Genomic DNA, 20770 nt, shown 5'->3' on the forward strand with positions numbered 1-20770 from the left:
ACTTTAGTATCTCCTTTTTTCTGTAACAGTGGATATGTAGGGGGGGAGGGATACAGTGACGAAAACTCCGATTGGTTTATAAATAATAATAATAATTTTATTAAGTTGTGTGAACAGCTTATAAGCAATAATAAATTTGTAAAATATTACATAATATAGAATCTGATACAATTGGCTAAAAGTAAAATAACAATATATACACGAATTCTTTAATTCAAAATAGTTTCAAAATCTAGATCAAATAAAAACGGGCAATGTTTGAAAATATTATTTTTGAATCAATCTACTTAAAGTTTCATTATAAAATAAATTGGTCGACCTTTCTCAATTTCCGTGGCCATCAAACTAAGATATATCTCTTCGTTGTAACATTGGTTAAAATATACTAGAGATAAATATAACAAATTAATTAAATAAAGGCACGTAATTTTTATCATAATTAATTTAATATATTTGTTAATCTGCGTACTCCGTAAGATTATTTTTAATATACAATTATGGTCAGTTTAAATTATAACATTTTGTAACTTTTCTTATTATCTCAGATTTTGAATTTAATGAGACCAATGTCGATTGATTCTTTATTTTATAATTTAGCATTTTTATCCTAAATTTTCTAAGTAAAATATTTGCTACAGTACTTAGTGTCTAAAACTATCCGGGTAAATGGTTTGTCAATACATTTTTCTTTTCTTTGTCAAACAAAGTTTAGAGTCCCCAATAATTTAGTCAATATTATAATTACGAGAATAATATTTTTTTAAATCATTTTATAATAAAGTAGTCTAACAAAACAGTTCTGAGCTGATTCTATCCTACTTATTATCGTATTAGCGATGCTGTTCCATATGACTGAACCACACACTAATTTATACGTAACAAGAGTCTTGTGTAAATAAATATACAAGTTAAAATTCAGGACACTGACTAAATGTATAACCTGTAATTTTTTTCGCCCTTTGTAATGTACCTTCTATATGACTGCTAACTTCAGTTATTTCTCACATACAATACTAAGAACTTAAATTTGTTCTTTTCTATATGTGCTGACAAAATATTGAATTTTGTTCGTAAATATCATACATTTAGCTTTTTTTTTCGCAGTTGGAAATCAAACGAATTACTTCTGCACCAGCTATTAATAAATTGTATCTACATCCTTTTACAACAAGAAATTATCATATTCATTGTTGACTATTCTAAAAAGTTTTAGGTCATCTGCGTACAGAGGAACAGGAAAGACCTTGATCCAGCAGTAGATTAACAATGTGTGGCTTATTATGTCAACATATAATTTTAACAAATTTCTGCTAATTAATAATATATAAAATATATTTTTGTAACCTATGTTGCAATTTTTATAATAATGAAGTAATTTTCATTTTCGGTGAAAAAAATGTACAAAAGTATGTTGTAATTTGAAAAATTTAAATATTAATAAAATACAACTATTGTAAAAAAATTAACAAAATATTCATTTCTGTTCATTTGCATTATCCTCATGTCTTGATCTCGAAGGGTTATCAGGGCTCTTCTGCCCACTACACGATAGTAACTATAAACTTCTCTTATATTTTTGGTTGACTTCGATCTAATTTCTGACAAACTATTAGTATTTTTGAATGTTTGATTTTTTTCAGGTAAATTATTTATGAATAAGAAGAAAAGAAGGGGTCCTAAAGGAGGCTCTTGGGGTGTTCCCTTCTCTATTTGATCTTGACTACATGATACATTGCCAATTTTTATCTTAAAGGCTCTGTTTGACAAATAGTTTTCGAACTATTTCATGTATGCTAATGATAATACAGTATTAAATATCATACTAAGACGTAATTTATAATCAACGAAGTCGAATACCTTTGACATATCAATATATACACTATTAACCTGTAAATTACTTTTTAATGCAACATATATGATGTCAGTAAAATTAGTAAGATTGATTACAATCGATTTGCCTTTGTGCATTCTGTAATGAGCCGTCCATTTCATGACTTCATTACAGATCATTATTATTCGTATATCTTCTCGGCAAAAGCTATGATTTTTACGAATGGAAAATCAAATGGCGCTAATGAAATAAATTTGCACCTCAAAAAGAAGAAGAAGTTTTGATATAAAACAAATGAATAGATATACCATAAATATCGTATGGAAAAAGTATCTAAATAATTTAATTAGTGTATAAAATCTGTTAAAATCGTCGATTGCATCATAGTGAAGACTTTAAACTACCTGTGGGTATTATTACTTTTCCTACATATATTTCAATTTAGAGTTTTGAATGATGATGACTTTTAAAAAGAAAGTTCATTAGAAGAGCAGGTTCGGTCTCATAATTCATTGGCCACTCAAAATGAAAGACCTATAATTATAAAAGTTACCTCTCAACAAAATTCCCAGTATAAGTTCAATTTGGTATTAACTGTTACAATCAACGTTTTGGCAATTGGTTCATATACAAAGAAATCAGTATCACAACGGAACTGAAGTAGTTTACGGCATACTTTATTAAAGTACGTATTATGATCTGTGTGGCATCATGCGTGTATATAATGGGTAAAATAGCAGCAATTGTAGTATGTAATATTTCTGATTTCATCTGTAGACGCAATACTTGTGATTTCCTCTGTTTTGTCATCTTAGTGTCCCTGGCTAATTCTTTCTGGTAATCTGCAAAAGATATATTCAGTATATAATTAGTAATCTCGTGTTACAACGATGTATGCATGGATGTGCATGTGTTGTATAAAATAGAGTGAAAAATATAAATGGCATGGAATTTATAAAGTATACAATAAATAATAATTACGACTATAGTAAATGAATGATTAATTATTAATTTACTATATTCAATAAAATAATAATAAAAGATAAAACTGCGTAAATAATGATGAAACGATAATATTAATAGCAATGCTTACGTCTGTATGATTGCAAGATTGATTCAGTCTAATGCCAGGCATCTAAATGAGGAAACGAGTAATCATCAATAAATGCGATTATAGAGTAAATATAATTTAAGAATGTTAAGATATACGATTATGAAATACTACGAATTATTTAATATGCCTATTATAACCCATAAAGATTCGATAGTACAAGTTATGAGCTCTAATGCCGTTGTTATTTATCATGCCATATAACTTAACTATTTACCTAGGGAGTTGAAACATCTTAAGCATTATGAATAACTGAAGTCCGAAACTGAAGACATCACTATTACTACCAGGCTATTAAGGTGATTGTTCACCACTACGTATGCCGTTGTAACGTTATCATCAAATGTTGTAAGTAATACGAAAATTGATAAAGGTTGTTGTGCTATTGTCAAAATGCTATTAACTTACCAGATTTACCTTGAAAGTGTTATTTTATTTATCTTCTAACTATTGATTTCCTTTGTTTCATATCAAATGTACAGTTCTGTTATACGATATTAATCCATTGATAATATAATCTCATAGTGAAGTTTGTTGTTACGGTCATTTCAAAATTATTAATTTTGTGTTTGGAGTGTAATATTGCTTTCGCAGAATGTGCCAGCGATAATAAGATACCAGTATGTATGTTCTAATCGGAAAATCGAATTCACGTGACGCATTTATCCCGCAACAACTAATTTGGATTGCTTTAACATCTTTCCGCGGCGATCGCTGCGGTGGCGACCTAACAACTGGGCTACTTAATTTCAGTTTCTCCCCAGAAATCCAGGTGATGAAAGGACGAGACTGAACAGTATAAATTCAACGTTGCGCGAACAACACAAAAAAAATTAGTTTTAGTACAATTCAATGCTTCAGTTAAAATATTGTTTAAACTAAAATATACATTTCGTGTATAATTAATTTTTTAGAAAACATATTCACTAAATTTATGGGCCTATAATTTTTAATATTTTGGCAATCACTTGATTTGTAAATCGGCACAATATATATGCTTGTTTACATTACGAAGGGCATATTCCAGTTTTTATTGACATATTTAAAATGTTAGATATTTAATTAAAAACTGGTGTATTTCCTTATTAAACCAAGTAAGCAAACGCCGCACAGCTGGGAAAGTTCAAAGGTGTGGTTTAACTGCAACACTGCATTAAGTCCACGTATTTTCAAGTCAGGGAGGGCAAACAATCGGGTTGGGCTAGGTCGAGGGTTATAGCAGCGGAAGTTTTCTTTAATAACTGAAATTAACTTAATATGATATAGAACAACGTACCTCTCTCTGATATTTCAAAACAAAGAATTCTTCTGAAGATTAACTTCAAGCTTTTCGTTGGCAAAACAATTTAACTGTTGCTTTACGGAAGTAGATAGCAACTCCCCCGTCTCTTTCTATTTTCTATTTATTCCAAATTTTAATATCATCTGTTACATATTTGTACCTATAGATACAAAATAACTCTTTGTCTACAATTAATAAATATTCTCTGGTTGTAGAAGTTGGTGCTCATTGAAAATTGCACCTACATCATTTGGGTCAAGAGAAAACACAAACTGCTAGATCTCGTCAAAATTTTCGCATTCAATTCACGATGACTGGGAAATTTGGAATAAAATTTTAAGAATTGGAAGTACAGAAGATTGAGCACGATAATAATCTAATCTGAAGCACTTACCTGGCTAATAGATCCTCTTTCCCCAGCACCGATTGTGTTCGATATGGGCAGCGTAGTTTTCATTGTACCGAACTCCTATGTAGAATGGGACGGGAAATGTCTCGTTACACTGCTTTGGCAACTTTTTGAAGATTCTGCAAGGTACGCTGGGGCGGAGTCGAACAACTATCTGTTGGAAGAATCCAAATCCACAGTGATGATTTGTGAGGCGTTCGGGGGATTTCACAGGGATGAACTAAAATGGGATAATGTGAATTCCCATCTCTTTTGCCTGCCTTGCGTACAGCATCTGGGATGATCGAGCGGTCTGGCTGTAGGCCTTCTAGATCCATACATTTGTACACATGAGTGGAGAAGGACATACGGAGGATTCATGACGATCTTCTAAAGGTAAACTGCATTGATTTTGGTGTTCGGAGGGACTTCGACAAGTAACAACATTCCTCGACTGCAATATCTCGCCACTACCAGAAATCCATTGGAAAAATTTTTCCTTGCAATTGAAGTGCAAAGTCAAAACATCTCTTGTAGTTTGTTCGGCGGTAGAAAATGGATCGAATTCTTGTTGGTCTCGTCTAGATAAAGCCAGTCCTCAGGGTGCACACCCATTTTCACTTGTTCCTGCGACGTATGTCTAAGAGCTTTTTGGTTTGTGAAACTCTCCTGGATTTGGAGCTGTTGTAAAGGGATTCGAGCGTGCTGAGGCTGTGTTCTCAATTTCGGGCCGACCACGTACTGCAGGGGCCAGCTTTACTGACAATTAAATTCTATTCTTTGTACAGTTTCACTATTACTGAATGGCTATAATGGACGGTGGAAAATCTACAGATTAACCCTTCTAGAAAACTCATTTTACATTCATCGTTCCATCGATCGTACTCAACTGATATTGTTATCAAGTACGGGCCCGAATGTAGTCAATAACGTATTTGAGCATAACAATAGTAAGGAAGTGTCATTTTTATTGTGAGTAGCCTTTTTTTTAAACAAAAGGAAAAATAGAAGAAGATGTAATTAAAGGCAGATTAAGGAATAAAAGGACTAAAAAAAGGGGGGGGGGAAGTGTTGGCAAATTATCTGTATTCCCAACATTTGACACCTTCGGTACTTTCGGAGAGTCTGATTCTGTTCTTTAAGGAAAAAAAAATGCGCACCTACGAATCCTAACTCTGGTAATTAATTTTCTTTCTAGCTACCCCTCTTCGTAGGAGTAGGTTTTGGTACTGCAAATAATTTCCTAGCCATCGAAGTCAGTACAACTTTTCTCCTTTGCGAACATGACAAATGCTAAGAAGCATGTCTTCCAGTTCCCAACTGAAGATTGTTATGCTCCCAGGTTCAGAAAACACCTATTTTTGATATTCACTATCACAGCATGTAAGGTGTATGGATGTGAATCAAACATTCTGAGTGTAGATACTTGAAAGTCAGGGGTATAAATATGGAATTAGTCCCAGAAGCGACAGTCCTATTAGCAACAGGAACTGTTATCTGTCCTATGAGCGACCGATTCATTTACATTGAGATGATGGAAGATGATATGATTCCATTTTGTAAAGTATGTTTGCCTCTGGCGTTACTAGTGCTTGAACAACCTTGGTATGAAATATGTACGTGCCAGTGACACTGTTCGTCAAATATATTTTTCCTCTACTGTGAGTGCAAATAAAACTTATTTTGAGTTAGATTTGACATAAAACATATCAAATAACTTAACGAGACAACAGGGATATTTCCGTGAAAAGTATATTCCTATGTAATTATTAAAAATCCAGTTGTAATATCCCCTTTCTTCAAAAGCTCTGTTTTCTATACTTAATTTGATTTAAATCTAATTACTCACTAAACCCACTAATATATTTTAGTTTGAAAAACTTAAACATATAACAGTTTCGCCGTGAATAAAATGAAAAAAAAAATGTCAATGACAAAAGACAGCTTTTGAGATCCTTACATCTGATTGGCTATTCTCAACCAATCCCACCAATTACAATGGAGTTCACTCTAAACAATCCAAAAGGTAAACAAACTCTTTAAACTACCTTCTTCCCTATTGTAAGCTACTAAAACCTAAACTAATTGCTTATTTTGCCTTCCTCCCTTGTTTTCACTTATACATAAAAGCTTGAAATGAAACGAAATCTTTGAGTTTTACGTCCCACAGTTATGAGGGTTAGGCTAAAGGAGACGATGATTATGTGAAATGGTGGGATGAAGAAAGTGGGAGGAAACGGGAGAACCCCGAGAAAACCCACGAGCACGGTGTTTGCCCACCACAAAGTCCACACGGCGCGAGCTGGGATCGAACCAGGGACCCCAAGCACCGGAGGTGAACGCTCTACCACTGAGCCATCGCGCCCCCTACATAAAAGCTTGTCGAGTAGCAATCTGAAATAGTACCTTAACTAGATGAACTGTTAAGTCCTGCGGGAGATTTGTAACCTATGTAATAATTTCTTCCAATACACCGTGTTTTTAGATTTTTTTAAAATTCTCAAGTGGTGAACACCCTTTTTTCCACGGGCGCCCGATGGGAAGGCAGGGGTCGTCCCCCCTGGCTCACAAAAATGTACACGTAATATAGCAAATCACATATATTAAATATCAGATATACCAGACATGATGCAGCACCCATGGATGTGCCCTTCCCTAGAAAATTTTCTTCGGGCCCCCTACCTCTTTCTGATTTCTTTCTTAGGCCATAAACATATTCAATCTAAACTTATGCTCCGTACAATTTTAACATGAAATTTTTAATTATATTAGAATCGTAGACAAAGGCGGAGATACTCTAAATATTTAGTTAGTTTTCCCCTTGATATAGTCAGTGTATTCATAGAAATTAATTCAAAAATATAATATTAGGAAAAACGTATAGAAGATTGTTGATATAATGAGAGCAATTCTCACGTATTAAATTCAGGCAGAGCGAAATTTTTCATAGTACATTTTGTTAGGTTCTAAATCACATTAACATAAAACAAGTTAAAAAAGAGAAAACCTTATCTTCTTCCATTATCTTAGAATGAACTAATAGGTGACTCATAGGACAGTTAACAGATCGAATCGGTCGCTTATAGGACAGTTAACAGTTCCTGTCGCTAATAGGACTATCGCAAGTGGGAAGACACCTAAATATGGGGGTGCAAAAGGGCGCTCGATTTCCTAAACGATTTCATGCTCCCCAAGGAATGTAATGTGTTTATTAAAATATTAAAGAAAAAAGTTTGAAACCATTCCAACACGTAACAATAATTAAAACAACTGAAATTACACATATCATGTGGGGCTATTTTGCACGCCTTGGATTGACCGTCAATATTTCTACATCATCGTAGAAGAATTAATTTTCAACGCTGTTACGCGTACTCGCCCCACACACGTGTTCCACATAACATTGGTGATAGGCAAACTTAGTTTTACTTGTACTTGAGAGGAAAATATAGAATGTTTTATTTCTTCAAGTAACTTTCTTGTGGGATGGGAGGAGGAAGGGGGAAATTTCCGAAAAATGTTACTATTTTCAGTGGAGTGGTGAAAAAAATAGCATTGCATGAACTTATCAAAGAATAATTAGTGCAATAATGATTAATCATCCACTTTATTCCTCCCATTTGCCCAACTGGATGCACACTATTACGTGACAGTATCTGGAGTTTGATCTTTTGTCTTTCTTCTAGCTTTTTAATTTTTTTAAAAAAATATGTATATCTATTATAAACGCGCCACTTCCATAAACAAAATCTTTCTTTCCTTATGAAGTTTATTGGTACATTTCCTTCAACTTGTGATTCTAACTTTACACTCTGTCAAGACCAATGTTTCAGTAAGGAAGCAATCTGGAAATATGAAAATGGAAGGTAATGAAATCTTTCAATTTAACATCCCACGATTGTCTTTTAGGCTAAGGGAAACGAATGATTAATGGAAGTGAATGATGGAAGAATTAGTAGAATGAGGAAGTGGGAGGAAACGGGAGTAACCTGAGAAAGTCCACGGATATTACGGTCGTCCACCGCAAACTTACTTGGCCGACGATAAAACCACGAACCTCACGTACCAGAGGTAAGAGCTCTAACACCGAGTCGCCGTGCCTCCCGATTGGAAATACGAGTCTTGCTTCTAGCTAATTTATACCTAAAACATATACTACTATGTATCAAATTGGATTTATATTATAAAAGGCAACTGATAAGATTTTTTTCGAGCATTGATAACATGTATGAATAGTCAGTCACAAAAAAAAAAAAAAAAAAAAAAAAGGCGCAACACCCTTCAGGGGACTAGGGTCTACTAGCCGGCTCATGGCACTCAAGCCTTTGGAGCGATATCTGAGCAACACATCGGCTACCCTCGCCGTTATTGTTGGCTCTCTGCACCAGAGTTTGCTACTTCTTTCTCTCAAGTAGCTCCTCAAATATTCTCACGACACTGGATGGATGCCGCAATGCGAACACCATCTGATGAATATGAACGGTCACCATCTTTCCTCTGACCTATATCTAGAACTGCTTGACCGCTGATTTCTTAAGTATTCTGCTATGGTTATAGCGTTAGTATAGTGTTATGTATTAAATCTGAAACAAGCCTTTTGGTTTGATTTTAGTATGTAAAACCCCATCCCCATGAAAAAGCCAACCCTCCCATACAGAAACTTGCTCGGTACATCGTTGTTGAAAATCTACGTTACGAGTGAAAAGCTACAAAGTTGGGTGGATCTTTCAAGTTTGTAAGTTACAATTGGGTAAAATAAGTTCCTCCTGGATTTTATCTTGGGTCGAGTTGGAGCGCCTCTTTGACTACAAGAAGAGAAGAAAACAATAGTTTCTTTCATTAACTGTTCCAACCTTTTGTCATGTTACCTATTATCTTCCAGTTAGCACGTCATGTTTGGGCTTTTGTTCACAATTCAACTGCTCATAAGCAGTCATTAACAGCTACAGAAACAAAGAAATGAACGTTTTGTTTGAAAATGTACCACTTAAAGACCGTTCATTACAAGATGTTTCTGTTTTAACAATGATCTTGTCTACACAGCAAAGGAGGAAGGAAGCAGTGATAAATATTTCATCGTTTCCGAAAAGCTCCCCCAGAATAAAGACATTTTATATGTATACCACAAAAAAAAAAAAAAAAAAAAAAAATCTCGTCTTCAAGCTGGATTTACCTTCTTTTCATATTCAATTATGAAACTATTCTGCGCTATTTATATGAATTATTCACGATCATTACATACTAAGCTGCTCTTGAATTACAAAATTGTAACATGTTAATATCAGTATTCCTTGTGTTTGTCATTTAAAATTCTAATATTTTATAATTTGTAAAGCGTTTCTCAAACTATGCTCGATGGAACACACACAGTTCTCGATGTCTACTCTTGTGTCTGTTTTCGCTTGAAACACGCTAAAAGAAGTCAAAAAAGAGAAGGAAATGCTACAATATTATTAGCGTTTAACTCAAGCGAAACATGAGACATATACTAATCGATAGGTCTTAATGCGCTATTGTGTGTATGTAAAAGCTCATATGTAGTTTTCCATAGGTTTTATTGAGCTATTGTGTGAGTGTAAAAGCTCATGTGTAGTTTTCCATAGGTTTTATTGATATATTGTATGAGTGTAAAAGCTCATGCGTAGTTTTTCTCCATAGGTTTTATTGATCTATTTTATGAGTGTAAAAGCTCATGCGTAGTTTTACATAGGTTTTATTGATCTATTGTATGAGTGTAAAAGCTCATGCGTAGTTTTACATAGGTTTTATTGAGCTTTTGTTGTGAGCGTGAAAGATCATGTGTAGTTTTCGAGAAAATGAAGAAAACGAATGCTTTTGTAAAGCTAAACATTCATGCTGCACAAGAACTATGCCACTTATTGCGGCGAAACTAATACATAATGAAATATTCCCTCATTACATTCTTCATGATGACTAGCAAAATTACACTACTTAGTATACTTAATAACATATATTCTAAAATTTTCATTAACTTTTAAATTTTAATTTCTGTTTAGCTAAGATATTATCAGAGCATGAAAAAAATGGTTCTAGAAATTTGACGCCACGGCTTATACCTGGCTCATGCGTAAATACAGCCCTCGTTCCTAGATAAAGGGATGTACCTCTGTTCTGAAGTATTGCTTTTGCCAGATTCCAGTAGATTCACTCTTCTGTTGTTTGGTTCTGTCTTATAATTTCATCAACTGAATCCACTGAATTAATTCAACAATTGCACCGAGTGAATCTATCTGTATTTATTTCCCTCAGTGAATCAAGTCTTTTGCTTTGGTCCGGTTCCTTCATTCCACTGACGGATTCGTTTTTCTTTCTTTTCTCTTCTTTTCTTTTTTTCTTTTTTGAAACGAAACTACCCGAGAACTACACATCATCAGATACAGTATTTGCTTCATAATATGTAAGTCACTTTACTTTTGTGCCCTGGGTCCCTGCCCTAAGTTCATTGAGCTAGGGGAACACGGACCGTTCCCTCTAAATTTTGGCAATGGGTACGTTGGTCCACTCTCTCAAATTTAGGAAGGGGTGCATAGAACGACTTAATACTCTTCTTAAATTTTCGGAGCAGTGCATAGAGCCACTTTTTGATTTTTTGGAAATTACCAAAACTAAAATTTTGCTATGGTAGTATAAGACCATGGTATGTACAGTCTGCAGCAAAAAAACCTACAACATGAGCATGTAAGTTTATTGTAAAACTACACTTTACAGCACAGGGAATCAACATAAAGTCTAAATGGCACAAATCACGCCAGGAGAAACCTCGGCGTCCTCCCCTGTACACTTATTTTGGAACAAAAGACTTCGTCGTTTCACAATAAACTTACCTGCTCATGTTGCAGGTTTTTTGCTGCGGACTCTACCTCACGTTAAATTTGACAATTTCTAAAATTTAAGGATGGTGGTACTATGTACTCTCCCAAAATTTAGAGGTAGTGGTAGTACTATGTATCGCTAGGTCATTGATTTCGCGTCACACATTTTTTTTTTCTGACTCGGCAAGCAGTACGTCTTTCAGTATTACTTCCACATTCTCTAAGTATAACAACGTTGTTTTTAAAGTAATCATTCATGCTGCAAAGCTGCTTATTTCACTTTTCTCTATATTCTCCAACCAGATATATCCAAACTCGCGAGTTCGACTCTCGCACTCGTAAGAACTCACGCCCTGTAAGGGGTAGAAAGCCACAGCCCGAGCCCAACGTAGCACAAGCTCCAGTGAACTTAGTGTGGCTAAGCCCTATTAGTGCCCGAATAAGCTTCAGATTGCCAAGCGGACACGTCTGCTTCCAAAACGTTTCCAGCAGAGACTTCATGAGCTGTAGCAAAACTCTTCAACACACTCGTAAATCATGTGAAACAATATCATTTTGCGATTGAAGCAGAATTAAATCATCTACAGAAGTCGACAAGAACTATGACTTAAGTAACAACAGGGCTCGAATCAAGCTGATTTACCCGGGGGAGGGAGGAGGTGTATCCAATATGTATTATTATTATTATTATTATTATTATTATTATTATTATTATTATGCACAGTGATGTATATGAAATAGGGAAAATATTTCCTGGCAAGGAAGAAATTCTTTGACGAGTCATAGAAATTTCTTGACAAGAGGAGAAAATCCCTCTAATCCGTCTCATTGATCTGAGCCCTGAGTAACAATAATTTTAAATTTTTTATGTTAAAATTTACATTTCACCCTCGCCAAAGCAAAATTTCTAGAATACGCACATATAATATAGACACTTGGGTGATTTACAATACTGTAATTCTGATCATAAAAGAATTACCAAATAAAGCAGTTAAACGAGGCATAAACTATCAATCAATCTATGTATCCATGTAACATTAACAATCAATTTGCAAATAACAACAATAACAACAACAATCTGTACATGAAGTGGGTATCATTTCCTTTTAACACAACGTGACGTGTACAGCAAGTTTATGGCTTTAAAACTTTCGTTTTGCTTGGCTTGCAAATCAACCAAGCTCAACAGGAAAGATCGCACATTCAACGTCCGGGAAAAATGGCAGATAATAATACAACCCATTCCAAAACTTTCATTTAATCTGGCAAGGAAGTAATAATAATAGTAGTAATAATTACTTAATAACTTACGGTGTTGAACATAATTAAATAGCTATAAAAAAATCTTGTACAGTTAAATCAATTACTTTCCTCTTTACGAGTATTTGTTAATCGCACATCGAAAGTTTATCTGGAAAGAATGTTAATTTATGTGTAGAACTAGCAGCGTTCACCCCGCTTCGCTGCGGTCACCCCGGAACGCAATAAACTTTGTTACTTAGATAATTTTTACTTTTTCGCTTTCAAGTGATATGATAAAAACCATAGAAGATTGCACTAATGTTAACATTATATCGCCTGTCATTTATGTTAACCCTCCCCGCTTCGCTGCGGTCACCCCAACCCGCCCCGCTTCGCTGCGGTCATCCCGGAACGCAATAAACTTTGTTACTTAGATAATTTTTACTTTTTCGCTTTCAAGTGATTTATAGCGCCTGTCAGTTATGTTAACCCGCCGAGTCACAGGGTCATGCGGGTTGCATATAAATACGTTTATTTTTATACCTATGATGAACTAATAACAAAGGATTTGTACGTATGGACACCTGAATGGTCAATTATCTCAAGACACTGGTAATTGAAAATTAAAGTGATATGATAAAAAACATCTAGGGTCCACATCCTAACAACCCCCCAAAAATGAAAGAAATCGGTTCAGCCGTATTAGCGTGATGAGCGGACAAAGGATTTTTTGTACGTATTGACACCTGATTGGTCAATTATCTCAAGACACTGGTAATTGAAAATTAAAGTGATATGATAAAAACCATCTAGGGTCCAAATCCTAACAACCCCCCAAAAATGAAAGAAATCGGTTCAGCCGTATTAGCGTGATGAGCGGACAAAGGATTTTGTGCGTTCTCTTTTATATATATAGATTAGCTGAGTCAGCAATTTTATAAATGGTTTACCACACAAACGCCTTGGCAGTCAAACTTTCCCTTGTAGCGAAGAGGCAAGCACAACATCGGAAGAGCCGGTTTGTTACTGTCTAGAGACCAGATATTAAGTACGTAAAATGTCTAGCCTTTAAATACTGTATCACATAAATACCTAGCAGCAATGTCACGCGTACACCACGTGAAAAAGTGTGGTTTATATGGCGTGATATTTTCTCAAAATCAATATTGAAAACGGAAATGGTAGTAGACTTCTACCATTTCCAATTTTAGAGTGGATTTTGTTTTTGATTTCCAGTTTTCCGTCGATTATATGAGACGTGAACCTACAGCTTAATGCGGGATATGAACCACATGGACTACCGCTAAGAATCGAATCCGGATCTACCACGCCAAAGGCACATACGCTAATCACTTAGCCACGAGAGAGCGCGACATTAGAGTGAAGATGGAATACATTGTTCAGAGGGGCACTTAATAGATTGCAGAAAACCGTTTCTCGATATCTATTACCGTCTTTCTCTATAGCAATCAACATTAAAACCGGAAGTGGTTGATTTTTACGACTTCCGGTGTATGGATCACCTTCATCAACACATTCGATGTCTAACTTTTGATCATCTTCATCCTGGCCAAAATTGATGGTAACCCATCAGTAGTTATTGATATCTTTGTCTTCCGGACGGACGGACGCACAAACAGGGTGAATATATATTGGCGGCTCCAGTAATCTGTAAGAGGAAAGTCCTATTGCCAGTGTCAATGAGACGGGATTTTCCTCCCTGGCTCAGTGGTAGAGCGTTCACTTCTGATGCATGGGGTTCTGGATTCAAACCCTGCTCCCGCCAAGTAAACTTTGTGGTGAATAAACACCGTGTGCGTAGGTTTTCTCGGGGATTTCCCGTTTCCTCCCACTTTCTTCATTCTACCGTTTCATTCATTTCTCATTATCACCATCTCCTTTAGCCTAGCCGGCATACCGTGGGACGTAAAACTCAAAAATTCTATTTTATTTTATTTTTATTTTTCATTTTTCCTCCCCTGACCGCAACACCTTCTAGCTTTGGGGTCTTTAGTATTTTTTCAGTTTGAGAACATTCTTGAAATTTGTATGTAAGATACAAATATTATTTTGAAAAAAAAAAATGTGAATTTGGCATTGTATAATATTGTATCCAGTATATGTATTACATACAGAATTATTGAACTTAATATTCTAAATGCATTGCTCAGCACAAAGAATTTAAGTACTGTATTCAACAAGTGGAAAATAATTAACGTTGCCAACACACTGCTCAACCTATTTCTTCAATTTGAATTTCTTAATCGATTCTGTAAAAATAATTCGGTCATATACTTATTAACATACATAGATACTTATTAACAGTGTAATTGGAAACAGACACAAAGTTAACTGTAGCTTCATTCTGGAGATATTAAAAACTGCAACACACAAATATTGCGGTCCCAGTTCGATTAAACTTACTTTAATAACCACCAAAACTTATCACAATAATTATTACAATAAACTAAACTATTTTTGTTCCTTTTACACTTTGTATTTTCTTAATACTTATTTATTTTGTAGAAATTAAAAATATACTTCCATCAACTATGGCTTCCTTACGTATTATATTTTTAACAGCATGAAGAAAACAAGTTTAAACAAGCCTGGCCACAACATTTGTTATCATAAGGTACCGGACTATTATCCTAGTTGCCCTAAAACTAAATATACATATATGTTACCGTTGCAAAACATGTGTACTGCTTAAAATGGCGTAGTTTTGGGAAATTGTTATAAGAAATGTTGCTTTCGTCTGCCTCTATAACATTATAGCAGTAGTTTTCGGTAGCTGTAATTACCTCCCCCACCAAAAAAAAAAAAAACTTTCCACAATTAGAATCAGTGTTGCAAACTTATCAATGTTCATCATATAAGTGGAATAGGTCGACATATCAAATAGGTGTAAATGACATTATAAGTTTACGTTAGTGATTGGAAGTGATACTTATCTCAGCAATTTTTTGAAATAAAACACTTTGGAGAAAATAAAATTTTCAGTTCTTTGTAATTTTGTTTCTATTTGTTAGAAATAAACCCATATTAAGTGTTTCTTCCAAAAAATGTGCCGGGAGACACTCGTAAACTACGTACTAACAAAGGCTACAGCCACTTCTCTTTATTTTTTTTTTTCTGAAATACGCGCAACGAGATGTTCGATTGTCACTTATCTGTTCAAAGTTGGCAGTTACAGACGAAAGGTACCACCTAATCTCCAAATAATTATATATATTTGGAGCAATATTAAAACGTTTATTTATTTATTTATTTATTTATTTATTGTATTCTACATCTATTTATCTCCCACTGCTGACCCTATTCTAGTACGTATTAACCTTATCTCCTTCGGGAGGGCACTCTTAGAGCTCCGAGGGGCACTGTACCTCAAATTTATGTCTGAAAGAAACACTGGTCATATCATGGTCATACAATTCGACACAAAAGTATTCCGATTTGCATTGACACGTTCGTCTTACTTGCCTTATTACAGTTTTAGAGGCCTCTAAAATTTGGTTGTTTTTCGATGTCTTTGTTATCCTGTACCGTCCTTAATTTGCAACATTGAGTAATAAATATGAAACTGTAACATCTCATTTAACAACCTGACTTAGTACACTTAGGTTTCTTTAAAAAAAAAAAAAAAAAAAAAAAAAAAAAGCTTTATGTTAGACTGGCAACACTCCTATTCGGAGAGCATTTCGGAGTGTATCAAAAATGTCTTGTGTAGAAATTAACATGTTACAAAGTTTCGTTGATTTTTATCAATTAGTTTTTAGGTTACGTGATCCTTTCAAGATGAATGGCGTACCCTATATATTCATTTCATTTTCATTATGAAGGTTTTTAAATTCCCACACTACAGATTGTAGACGTCAGAACTCCATTATGCATGCATGTAATATACAGTTTTTATTCATTCGCATAATATTAAGTGTATTAGCTGGTAACGTTAGAGAGGGCCATGGTGAAATGGAAACCATCAGACTTACCCTTTTCCTGAATGAAAAAGATTAGGTTATTTTAGGATAACCTTAAGTGTGCGTTATGGGCAAAACAGAGGAATCATCAAAATATGAAAGCCGTAATTCAATATGGGGACGCCATAGTATAGTGGTTAGAGCGTTAGATTCATGTCCGCGTGGTCCCGGGCTCAATTCCCGGCCGGTGCATCCCAACTTTCGGCGTACACCCAGCATCGTGAAGCAAACTGGGGAGTCTCATGAAAACAAGACGTGACGGCCACTAGGTCTTGAAAGATCCTGATACGCTGGTTAGCGGTAGGGCGACGCGACGCGCTGACTACGTGTTCGTCGCTAGGTTTGGACGTAGTTTCACCAGTCGCTAACAGATGGCGTGGAGCGGCTCAAGCCCAGAAATCGGGCCGTTACGCTAAGTGATTTCTTAGTAATTCAATATTTCAGTTTTGAGCTGAGATCGGCGTACTTGTTATAAGAATGCTCATCATCTCAAATATTGACCAATAATATACTGGCTTTCTTGCACGCATATTGCATTCTATTCCCTCAGTATTACCATATGTTTCAGCCGTAAAATCAGGATATTTAACTTGAAACACCAGCAGAATTGTCAATTATAAGTTAAGATGCACAGAACTGTAATAGCACTTTTAAAAAATCAAAAATTATTTGCCAAGTAATTGTTGAATAACTACAAACTGAACTAAATTTGACTTTTCATCTGCTGCAATATGACAGAATTTTAACTTATTTGGTTCATGTAGTGGTATATATATATATATATATATATATATCATACCCACTCTACTTTTCTAGTGCGAGTCTCGGGTACAAATCTGAGTATTGTTTATTTTTTATCACTCTTTAATCAGTAGAACATGTCTAATACAGCCTGGGTATTGAAAAGTAACGTTTAACACAAATCAATTAATTTATACACACTACATATCTATCCCACAGGAATACTGCAAAAATATGTTTTATATATTCAACTACAATACTGTACACTACCAGATACTAAAAGCCAACCATTTTTCTTTTGCCCGTTTTTCGTAAGTGAAAAGAGATAATGAAGTGTAATTTACTACAATAATAGATCATGCTATTCTACATCCGAAAATTGCCATCCGCAGGAATTACAGTGTTTTCAGAATATGAATTACCCGAAAATTTAGGTAAAGGCAACGACTAGAAAAATGAACTCCACGGTAATTGACGACTTATGTTTTGGTTCCACATTAACTACTTTTAAAATAATATTTTACGTTTGTAATTAAAGAAAGTGTAATTTTTAATAACTTTCAGTTTATTACAAAATAAATACAAATATTATTTAAAAAGTAGTTCACAAGGAGCCAAGACTACATAAGTCACCAATTATCGTTGAGTTCATTTTTCTAGTCGCTGCCTTTACTTAGACTTTTGGGTAATTCATATTCTGACCATACTCTAATTTCTATGGATGACCACACTGAAAATTCTTCCGATTCGTATTTTCAGGTGTAGAATAACATTATTTATTATTGTAGTACGTTACACTTCGTTATCTCTTTTCACGTACGAAAAACTAGCAAAAGAAAAAATGGTTAGCTTTTGTATCATTTTTAGTAGTCCGTTCCTTTAAGTTAATCGTTTCGGCCCTGGTGGTAACGTATGTATACATTAAGTCAGCGTTTCCCAACCGGTGTGCCGTGAATGGGCCGCTGGTGTGCCGCGAGGAATCGAAACAAAATTATTAATTTTATAGCAATCAAATTGCAAAATGTAGGGAAAAATGTATATTTGTATTTCACATTACTATGGACCTCTACTATGAATCTACAATTTTAAGTTTCATACCGGGTTACTGTTCTGTACGTTTCTAATGTTGAAAAAAAAAATGGTTATCATTGCTATGACCATTATTGCTTCTTTATTGTTGCAGACTTTTTCGTAACTTGAAAATTTAAAATATCATTCAATCCTTTCGACAAATTACCTACATTTGTATTTTAAAAGTAAGAGAGATTTGTTTGTTCGTTCGTTATTTAGTGATCTTCCTTCTTAGTAAAAGGTTGGACACACTTTTTAAAAAGAAAGCGTATTTTTAAAAACCCGAGTCCAATTTTTCATTGCAATTGTTTTCTATTTTTAAATTAGAATGAAAAATAAGCATAATGATTTACTACGGTGAAAACCAGTGATAGAGTTTTCTTCTCTGTGAGAAGGAGATCAATAATCACAGAAAAATACCGCTGTTTTATATTTACAAATAATAATATCTGCAAGTGTGCCGTGAGAATCCAAGTAACACCCGTAGTGTGCCGCAAGTTGAAAAAGGTTGGGAAACGCTGCATTAAGTTATAGAAAAAATATATATCAAGGTAAATGTACTGTAATTACTCTGAGGGATTTAAATTGCTTGATTTTTTAATAAACTTTGGATTGTTTACACTTGTCTAAATCATTTTCCGGTATTTTTATATTGCTTTTATCTGTTGTTAGGAAGTTACACACAGTACTTGTAAGCGCTTTGTTGTTATATTTTCAGTGAAAAAAAAAAAAACGTATTTTAAGTCTCATTCTTCTGCTTGAGTGTATTTGGTGTCCCTAAATTACGTATATTACAATATAGTTTTCCATTAATGCCATTTTCTATTTTACATTGCAACAAACATTTTAATATTTATTACTGCCCCAGTTCGATTAAGCTTATTTTAGTTAACACCAAAACTTTCTACGATAATTAGTCCAAGAAATTAAATTATTTCTTTATTCTGTAATGGCACTGAATTTATTTAATACTTATCATTTATTAGCTGTAATTCCAAAATCACATCCTTCTAAGATCGCGTTCTCATTTATTATATACTAGCAGCGTTCACCCCGCTTCGCTGCGGTCACCCCGGAACGCAATAAACTTTGTTACTTAGATAATTTTTACTTTTTCGCTTTCAAGTTTTAAAAACCATAGTAGATTGCAGTAAATGTTAACATTATATCGCCTGTCATTTATGTTAACCCGCCGAGTGACACGGTCATGCGGGTTGCATATAAATACGTTTATTTTTATACCTATGATGAACTAACAAAGGATTTGTACGTTATGGACACTTGAATGGTCAATTATCTCAAGACACTGGTAATTAAAAATTAAAGTGATATGATAAAAACCATCTAGGGTCCAAATCCTAATAACCCCCCAAAAATAAAAGAAATTGGTTCAGCCGTATTAGCGTGATGAGGGAACAAAGGATTTGTGCGTTCTCTTTTATATAATAGATTAACAGCGTAAGTGTACAAATATGGCCACAACATTTAACAGCATAAATGTACATGTCTCTCTCTATCAATAAAAAGGGTATCTTACGCATCGGAGCATTGTCCTTTATAACACATATATATTATTGTTGTAACATACAAGTTTTCCACAGTGTAAATTATAATGTGCATAAATCTAAATACTAGGTCTCAATGGTTTTGTATTGCAGTTAGTCTTACATTCTAACTAAAATTCGAACTAAGGTTTTACAAGCTTTTCTTTTTATACAGTACAAACAAGACAGTGCAAAATAAAGGTCAGTGTGTAAACAAAAAGTCAGGGCTGAAAGAGTTAAACACTGTATGATATAACTTTTTTTTTCCTGTAGAAACATACCGAATGCTACGGCGCTATGCCTATGTATTACTACCCCTTTATAGACAGTTTCAATCTGTTGCAGAGGATAATTTACATACATCTGTTCAGAAGAAACTATAATGATCAAGGAACAGAAGAAAAAAAATCGCAAACTCTAAAATCTGAAGTCATTGTCAATCACGCATCTAACTTTTTAGCATCATTCTTCATTTAAAAAAAATAGAGTTCAAAGACCCTGTCAAGTTACAAAGAAGACAAGATTCCGTTATTCTCTCAAATTACTCTCAAAGTTACTGTTGTCATATATTTTTTAAATGTCACATTTTCGAACGGGATTATCACAGAAAACAAAGTGTTCAGACGTTATTTTCCTCTTAAAAATGACTTGCAATGTTATTATGCATCAAACACTCATTTTTTTCTTGACATTATTACGTAATATCAAGTAGTCACGGATGATATATAAACGTCCTTATTGTTATTA

The 20770-nt window shown here is 34.3% G+C and overlaps 1 protein-coding gene across 9 annotated transcripts in view; it reads right to left on the reverse strand.

The window, feature by feature from the left end:
- Positions 1-20770, reverse strand: part of LOC145672801 (uncharacterized) — a 330978-nt gene that overhangs the window by 218956 nt on the left and 91252 nt on the right. For 4 of the 9 annotated variants that reach the window (XR_014128665.1, XR_014128662.1, XR_014128659.1 and 1 more), the window contains exon 2: positions 113-2673. The exons of the other annotated variants lie outside the window; for them this stretch is intronic. The gene's annotated coding sequence lies outside the window, so the exon portion shown is untranslated. Of the gene's footprint in view, positions 1-112; positions 2674-20770 lie in introns of those variants that run through there. 9 annotated transcript variants of the gene reach the window in all.

Source organism: Thermobia domestica, chromosome 16 (genome assembly GCF_964235325.1).
Source record: "Thermobia domestica chromosome 16, izTheDome1.hap1.1, whole genome shotgun sequence".
Classification (NCBI taxonomy): domain Eukaryota; kingdom Metazoa; phylum Arthropoda; class Insecta; order Zygentoma; family Lepismatidae; genus Thermobia; species Thermobia domestica.